The 7,414-nt window shown below is 40.8% G+C and overlaps 1 long non-coding RNA gene across 1 annotated transcript; it reads left to right on the top strand.

The window, feature by feature from the left end:
• Positions 1–399: 399 nt before the first annotated feature.
• LOC132017139 (uncharacterized) lies at positions 400–7,193 on the top strand. The gene is made up of 3 exons (XR_009404179.1): positions 400–488; positions 2,553–2,786; positions 7,083–7,193. It is a non-coding gene; the product is annotated as an uncharacterized LOC132017139 (long non-coding RNA).
• Positions 7,194–7,414: the final 221 nt, after the last annotated feature.

Here is a 7,414-nt window from a genome sequence, read left to right as displayed (position 1 = left end):
AAAATAATAGCTCGTTATGGAACCTCAGAAGAATGTAGTATAATTACAATAGTACTATCCTCCCTGGGGGGGGGGGGTGGAGGAATGCAAATGTTAAAAATGATAGCTATTTAACCAATGTTAGGGGAAAAATGCCTCAAAACAAACTGAGAGGTTATATGATTTTTGGAACTCGGTGAAATTTTTGTAGTTTCCACCAGCTTTAATGAGTTGAATGTGTTTCTGCCAAGTGAGGGTTATTTGCATTCTTGGACTCCTACAAACAGACGCGTGCACACCGCCTGTGATCGTGATGATAGACTTGCCTTAGTCTCTCTCGGACTTGGCTGTGAACCACACCTGGATATATTTGAGAAGTGATGGCATGCGTCTACTCTCAGTTCCAGGTGAAAACATTCTGGAAGATGATAATTGACCAAAGATGGGTCAGAGAGGGTATGATGGAGACCGAGGAAGACAGGAAAGATTGAAGCCTGGTGTCCGACACCGTAAGTATGCTGACTTCTGACACAGAGCTCAAGTACAGAATACTAAGCTAACACTATCCCCCAAGTTAATGAGCTAATGCATTTGTAGCACTTAACCCAATTTCTGTTGTAATTAAGCCAAAATGATATAAAATGAAGAAACAAAAATTCATTTTCGTTAAGAATTTATCCTTATTGGGATGCCTGGGTGGCTCAATCAGTTAAACCGCTGCCTTCAGCTCAGGTCATGATATCGGTGTCTTGGGATCGAGCCCTGCATCGGGCTCCTTGCTCAGCAGGAGCCTGTTTCTCTTTCCACCTCTGCCTGCCACTCTGCCTGCTTATGTGTTCGCTCTCTGAAAAATAAATAAATAAATAAAATCTTTAAAAAAAAAAATTTTTATCCTTATTTTTAGGCCTGAGGTTAACTGTGACATTTAATAAACCACATGGGAAAAGAGAAAACCGGGCTAAGTCAAGTCATATTATCATTTTTTTCATTTTTTTTTAAGATTTTATCTATTTATTCATGAGAGAGAGAGAGGCAGAGGGAGGAGTAGGCTCTTCATGAGCAGGGAGCCCGATGAGGGACTCCATCCCAGTATCCTGGGATCATGACCTGAGCTGAAGGCAAATGCTTGGCCATCTGAGCCACCCAGATGCCCAAGTCATGTTATCATTTTAAGTTAAAAAGTTGCTTAAGAAAATAAAAGGTATAATTATTAACTTCAGCTGGGAGAGCACGAATCAGTAGAAACAAGACTGGACTTAACATATTTTTTCTTTCGTTTTTTGCTTTTGTAAAGCTGACATAGTTGCCCAAATTTTAAAAATTTGCAAAATATTTCAAGGCAAGGATTTCTCAGTGAGCAGGGTTACTCATAGCTAAAACCACACAGTGCATTGGAAAAGACAAGTAGGCAAGCTGTATTTGCAGAATAATTAAGAAAGAAAATATCTACATATTCACACTACTGAACAGTTGTGCTTGTCAGCTTGCCTACGGTATTTTATTCAAATATCCACATTGATAGGGTGAAGACAGGACCTTACCCAACTTGATCGCTGCTCCACTGTCAAAGCCAGAACTAGATGAACACTCAGTATCTGCTGAATAAATAATACAGAATGTATGATTAACATGTAAGACTATATGCTTCAATATACAGCCACCTTCCCACTATTTGCACTAATGACAGTAGTCGGTGGCAGAATAGTCCAAAATCACGACTATTTAAATCTGTAAAGTCTATATATTTAGAGACAAACGTTTTAAGTTTCTAAAAGATGATTTTCTTGGATACATTTAAAATATCCTACTAGTTTTTCAAGATGCATTGGCAGTGTGATGGGGAAGTGACTAGGAATATAATTAAGGGAATTAGAATCCTTTGAGTCATCTATAAACAGAAAACCAGAAGCAACTTATTTAGCACTCATCCGTGAAAATGTTACCGAAGATTCAAGAAGTAACCTTTTGTAGTATTTCGCAACTGCCCCCCAAATATATATATATATATATATATATATAATATATAATATACATATATGTATATAATGTATATAAATATATAATATACAACATATAATATTGTATATTAATATATTGTATATTATTGTAATATATAGTATAATATAATATGTATATATATTGTATATTATATAAATATATAATATAATATATATTTATATTATATATATTATATATATATATTATAATATATAATATATATTATATATTATAATATATAATACATTATATAAGTATATAATATATATTAATATTGTATATTAATAATATATCAATAATGTGATATAATAATATGCATATATATTATATGCATATATATTATATACATATAATATTATATATATATATATATATATATCTCCTTTGTAGCGGTTCTGGAAGGATGGGGTTGCGGGACTGGAGCAGGCGTCCTCGTCTCTCTGACCGAAAGCCCCTACGAGACCTGGGGAGCACCCAGGGGCAGCACCTTGTGGGCGCAGGTAAATGCGGCAGCACGAGGGCTGGAGAAGAGCGGACTTTTCATACTGAGTGAGTTTTCCTTTTTTCCCCTGTAGCATCCTGTAGCATCCTCGGACCCGCACCTAACACAGCCCGAACCCCGGGAGTGGCACAACCCAATCAGAGAAAGCGCCAGGGGCAGCCTGGCTGGAAGAGCTGAACCTGCAACTTCCAACCTGAGAAACAGGGAGACGCCCCACCCTCCGCCTGCAGCAGCGCCAGCCAATCCCAGGGCAGCAGTGGAGCGAGCGCTACGGAAAGGCAGAGGAGACAAACTAATTCCAAACGAGGTGGGGGCGCGGTATCGCTCTCTGTCTCCTGCAGCTGGGGTTCCCAGAGGGCTGGGCCAATCTGCTTTTCTTGTTGTCCCTTTAGACGCTGGCTGTTCTGCCCAAGGTTGCAGGCAGGATCTTCTCTAGGTAGTCCTTCACCAAATTTGCAAAGCTTTCAGCCATTATTCCTCCACAATTTTTTCCAGCCACATCTTTTTTCTTTTTCCTGGCACTATGAGGATACAAGTGTTGGAGCATTTGGCATTATCCCACAGTCCCCTGGTGCTCTGTTGGCTTTCTTGCTTTCCTTTTCTGTTTCCTTCCTTGCTCCCTCTCTCTCTTCCTCCCGCCCCCACTGCTCCTCTCACCTTCTCTCTTTCTTCTATGTGTCTCCCCTTCTCTCTTTCTCCCTCCTCTACCTCCCTTCCTTCCCTCTGTCCTTCAGTCTTCAAGCTTACAGACTCTTTCTTGTGCCGCTTGCCTTCTGTCAGAGAGACCAAGCTACAATATTTTCCTTTCAGTTATTATATTTTTCAGTGCTAAGATTTTCACTTCATTTCTTCTTTATGTCTTCTGCTTCTTTGCTGAGATTGTCTGTCTTCCCATTCTGTCAAGGGTGTTTCCGTTGCCCTTTCTTGTTGGAGAATTTTATAGAACTGCTTTAAAGTTTCCCTCAGATAATTCCAGGACGCCCGTCATCTCAGATTGTCTTTTCCTACGCAAGTTGGGGTTTTCTAGGTTCTGCATCTGCTGAGAAATTTCAAGTTATGTTGTGGACATTTTGAGTACCACCTTGCATCGCTGGCTCTGGTTGAAAGCCTACAGAGATGTTGGTATTTTTTGTTCTGGAAGCAGTCAACTTGTTAGGGTTCAAATCACAGGTCTTGACTAGACTTCTTCAGGTCTTGACTAGACTTCTTCAGGTTGTAGTCCCGCTGTTGATTTGATTTTCAAATCCATTCGCAGTCCTATTCCAATCTGTCCTGCATGTCCCACGTACAGCCAGTCTGGGACTCGGGGTTTGGTGGGGGGAGAGTGGACTAAATTGTCATTTGGTTCTCACAGTTAGTGTGTGTTGTTCAGACTCAGATCCTTGCACATGTAGCTCAGCTAAGCACAAGAGTTCATACACAACGGCAGGAGTGACCGTCTCAAGCTCTTCCCTTTCTGCTAGCTCCCCAGTACTTTTCTTCAACTCCTCCTTTTCAGTCCTCTGGCCGTAAAGCCAGGGCTTTCATCTATCCTGTGGGGTTGCACGCTTTCCTTGTCTGTACCTACATTGGGGTCCAGGGAGGTTAGAATGGGAAATTAGGAGAAGAGGAAGTAACTGGGGCTCCCGCCTCCCCTTTTTGAAACCAGAATGCCTGTATTTGGAAGGGAAGGTCTTTTCTCAAAGTCATGGGCTCCTGCTGGATCACTTGTTGTCATTGCCACCACTGCTCTAGGATCGCTTGGCTGAGGCACTAAAGAAAGCAGCAAAGGAAAAGAAAAAGATGGAAAAAAAAAAAAAGAAAGAAAGAAAGAAATTGGGACTTCCACACTTGCCATGAGCATTTGGAGACCCTCTTAGTACTCCTTGAGTCAGAACTAGAATGCTTGTCCTGGATTTCTGTCTGTGCCAAGGACCCTTTTTAATTCTTGGGTTATCTTGAATTCAGGTCATGAACCTCCAGAGGGGAATACGACTGGTGAACTGTTTGATGGTACTTTGAATTCTGGTCTTATCCAGTCCACTTTCTGCTATATTCTTTTCAGAATCTTCAAGTAACCACTCCAATCTCCTTCTTTCTAGGTTTTAAAGCACATTCAAACAGAGATGGAGTGGGGAGTGCTTAGTCTGTCTTAGCTAGCAGTGAATGAATCTCTGTCTCTGTCTCTCTCTACCTCTACTGTCCTGTCTATCTATCTATCCATCTATGTATCCATTCCTATATTAGATTAGCTTAGATGCTAGACTATAAAGCTATAAATGGCTGATCAACATTTTATTTTGGCAGCCCTATTAATTGTTTAGGTTAGAATTTCTTAACTCAAAAGCTAGTTTCAAGATTCCTTTGTATAAAATATTCAAGATGCAATGATGTGGTTTAGGAAAATGAGTTAGTTAAAATGGTGCACAAATGCCCAGCTGCATTTTTCTTATCTCGCTATAGAGATAAATGTTATTATTCAAAGTAAATTCATATTTTAAGGGACATGGCAAACTGAACCGTCTACCCTCCATAAACTTGGATCCCCTTGATCATATCTTTTCTAAGTGGCAGTCATTCTAGGGCGAATCTAGAAATACTGCTTTCCAAAGCAGTCCAATTTGATTGCTATGAAATTCTTCTCTAAATTGAGGCCAAATCAGTTTTTCTACAGTTTCACCCATATTTCATTTTTCTGTCTCTTGAGGTCTTATAGAAGAGGGCTTTAAAAAAATTTATTTTACTTTTTTTTTTTTTTTCCAAATAGGAAGACCTTTTAAATATTTGAAGACAGCTTAGCTTTCCCCAGCTAAATATTCCTGGTTTCTTTGAAAGCTTTTCTTATAATAGTCTATAGCCATATTTCCCTGGGTGGCCTGCAGACCATCTGTTGCAGAATCTTCTGAAGGTTCATATTTTAAAAATTGCCCATCTTAGGGTTTTACCTCTGATGTACCGAGTCAGAATGTCAGATCGGAGAGCCATCGCTCTGTGCTGTGGGAGTTGGGCCCCAGCTGGGCTCAGTGTTAACCTGCTCTGCACTCCTTTTACCTGAGTTTCCTCTGCGCATCAAGTGGATACCAGTGGGGAACTCACCCTTAGAATCTCAAAAGTACTTTAAAAATGTTTCCAGAAATTGTCAAAGTCATACGCCTTGGGATTCCTGTATTCTCTGATGGACGATACCATTTCTAGCAAGCAACGTCGTGAGAGCCAGGATCTCTGAAAGTCAGAGATACTGAAGCTACAAGTTTCAGGCACCATTTCTGGATCAAAAACACTAATTAGGGAGAAAGAGAGCTAGAGCTATGGGGCTTGGTGAGATATCTGCTGTCATTGTTTTTATATTACATCTGGGCTCACAAGCTCATGGGTTCCTCTATGGAAGAGAGGCAGAAATATCTCAGCTTTAATTCTTTCTTTGTAGCCTTATAGAAATCCTTTTGTACAAAATTCGATCCTTGGCCACAAAGAAGTGGCAGAAGGAGTTTTTAGCCCAGGTTCCCATTTGATTCAATTGAGAGGTTAAAAAAAGAAAATACCAAGATGGGCTCCGTGTCTAGAGACGATGATTTAGCTGGTCTGGAAGAAGGCCCAGACATCCATTTTGTTGAAGTGCTCCAGGAGATTCTAACATGCTTCGAGGGTCAAGAGCTGCTATCCTAAATAATTAAAATGGAACTACCTTCCTGCTGGCATTTATTGTCAAAAGTGACGGGAACACTTCCACTATCAGCTAACTGATAACAGAACCCTGAAAAACCTGGTAATTGTTTGAAGAGACAACTCTACTGCTTTTGAGGGGGAAAAAAAAAGTTCCAGTTTGAATCTCTAGAGAAGAGAGAGACATGTTTGAATTGTTTATAATCTCCTTATAGTAGGAAATAAATAAAAGGAAATAAGTCCAAAGGGAAAAATTCTTCACTTTGCTCCTGAATCCGTAGGACACAGTGAAAATCGGTCCCTCGTTTTTAAATCAATAATTTTGTTTTACTAACCTGTTTAGCGTTTAGACACCATCACCCCTCACTGTTCGATCATGACAGCTTAAAACAAACTAAAAACAGGGAATGTTCTTGGAGATGATGTCGGAGTGTTTCAAAGACAGTTATTCCTTCTGCCCCTAGAAATGTATGATATGTAACTGGGATTGTGGGTTCAATCTCTTCGGCTTGAACTAAAACTAGTACCTTTTGGGGTGCCTGGGTGGCTCAGTGGGTTAAGCCTCTGCCTTTGGCTCAGGTCGTGATCTCAGGGTCCTGGGATCGAGCCCCACATCGGGCTCTCTGCTCAGCGGGGAGCCTGCTTCCTCCTCTCTCTCTGCCTCTCTGCCTACTTGTGATCTGTCTGTCAAGTAAATAAATAGAATCTTAAAAAAAGAAAAAAAAAACTAACACCTTTTTTTTTTTCTTTTCACTCTTCACTCTCTGCATATTTTATACACAGTCATCTTTCCCCTCTTCTGAAAACAGTACACTCCGGCACAACCTCATTATAATCAGACGTGACCTTGTTCGCCACCCCCGAAGGGTCAACTTTTCGACTTTTACAGCTGTTGGGAGCCATGCACCAAATCAAAACTGAGAAAAGCTTTGTAGTTTCTGAAATGTCCCCTTCTTTCCAGAACGTGACGGGAAGTCTTGGGATGTCTGAGCCACTGCCAGACGGTGACAGATCTCGCAAGACCTGCCTCGCCTCTCATCTCTCAGGAACGCAGCTGACTGAAGGAAGCCACCTGTTCCGAGGCCGCTGACTTTCCCCGTAATCAAGAAATAACCACACGGGACAAAAATCTCTTTGTTGGTGCTGGTGAGTGCCCTGCGAGTTTGTGGCCTAACCAAATGTGAGCACACTTCAGCCAAAATTAATGCCAAGAGCAGAGTAGAGGCGTCTTAATGGCCCCCTTCCATTTTTCTGTTATTATCCTGTGGTTCTCTGTTGATATTTGAGCTACTA

The sequence above is a fragment of the Mustela nigripes genome, chromosome 5 (assembly GCF_022355385.1).
Source record: "Mustela nigripes isolate SB6536 chromosome 5, MUSNIG.SB6536, whole genome shotgun sequence".
NCBI classification, from domain to species: domain Eukaryota; kingdom Metazoa; phylum Chordata; class Mammalia; order Carnivora; family Mustelidae; genus Mustela; species Mustela nigripes.
This window is presented reverse-complemented; position numbering and strand designations above follow the sequence as displayed.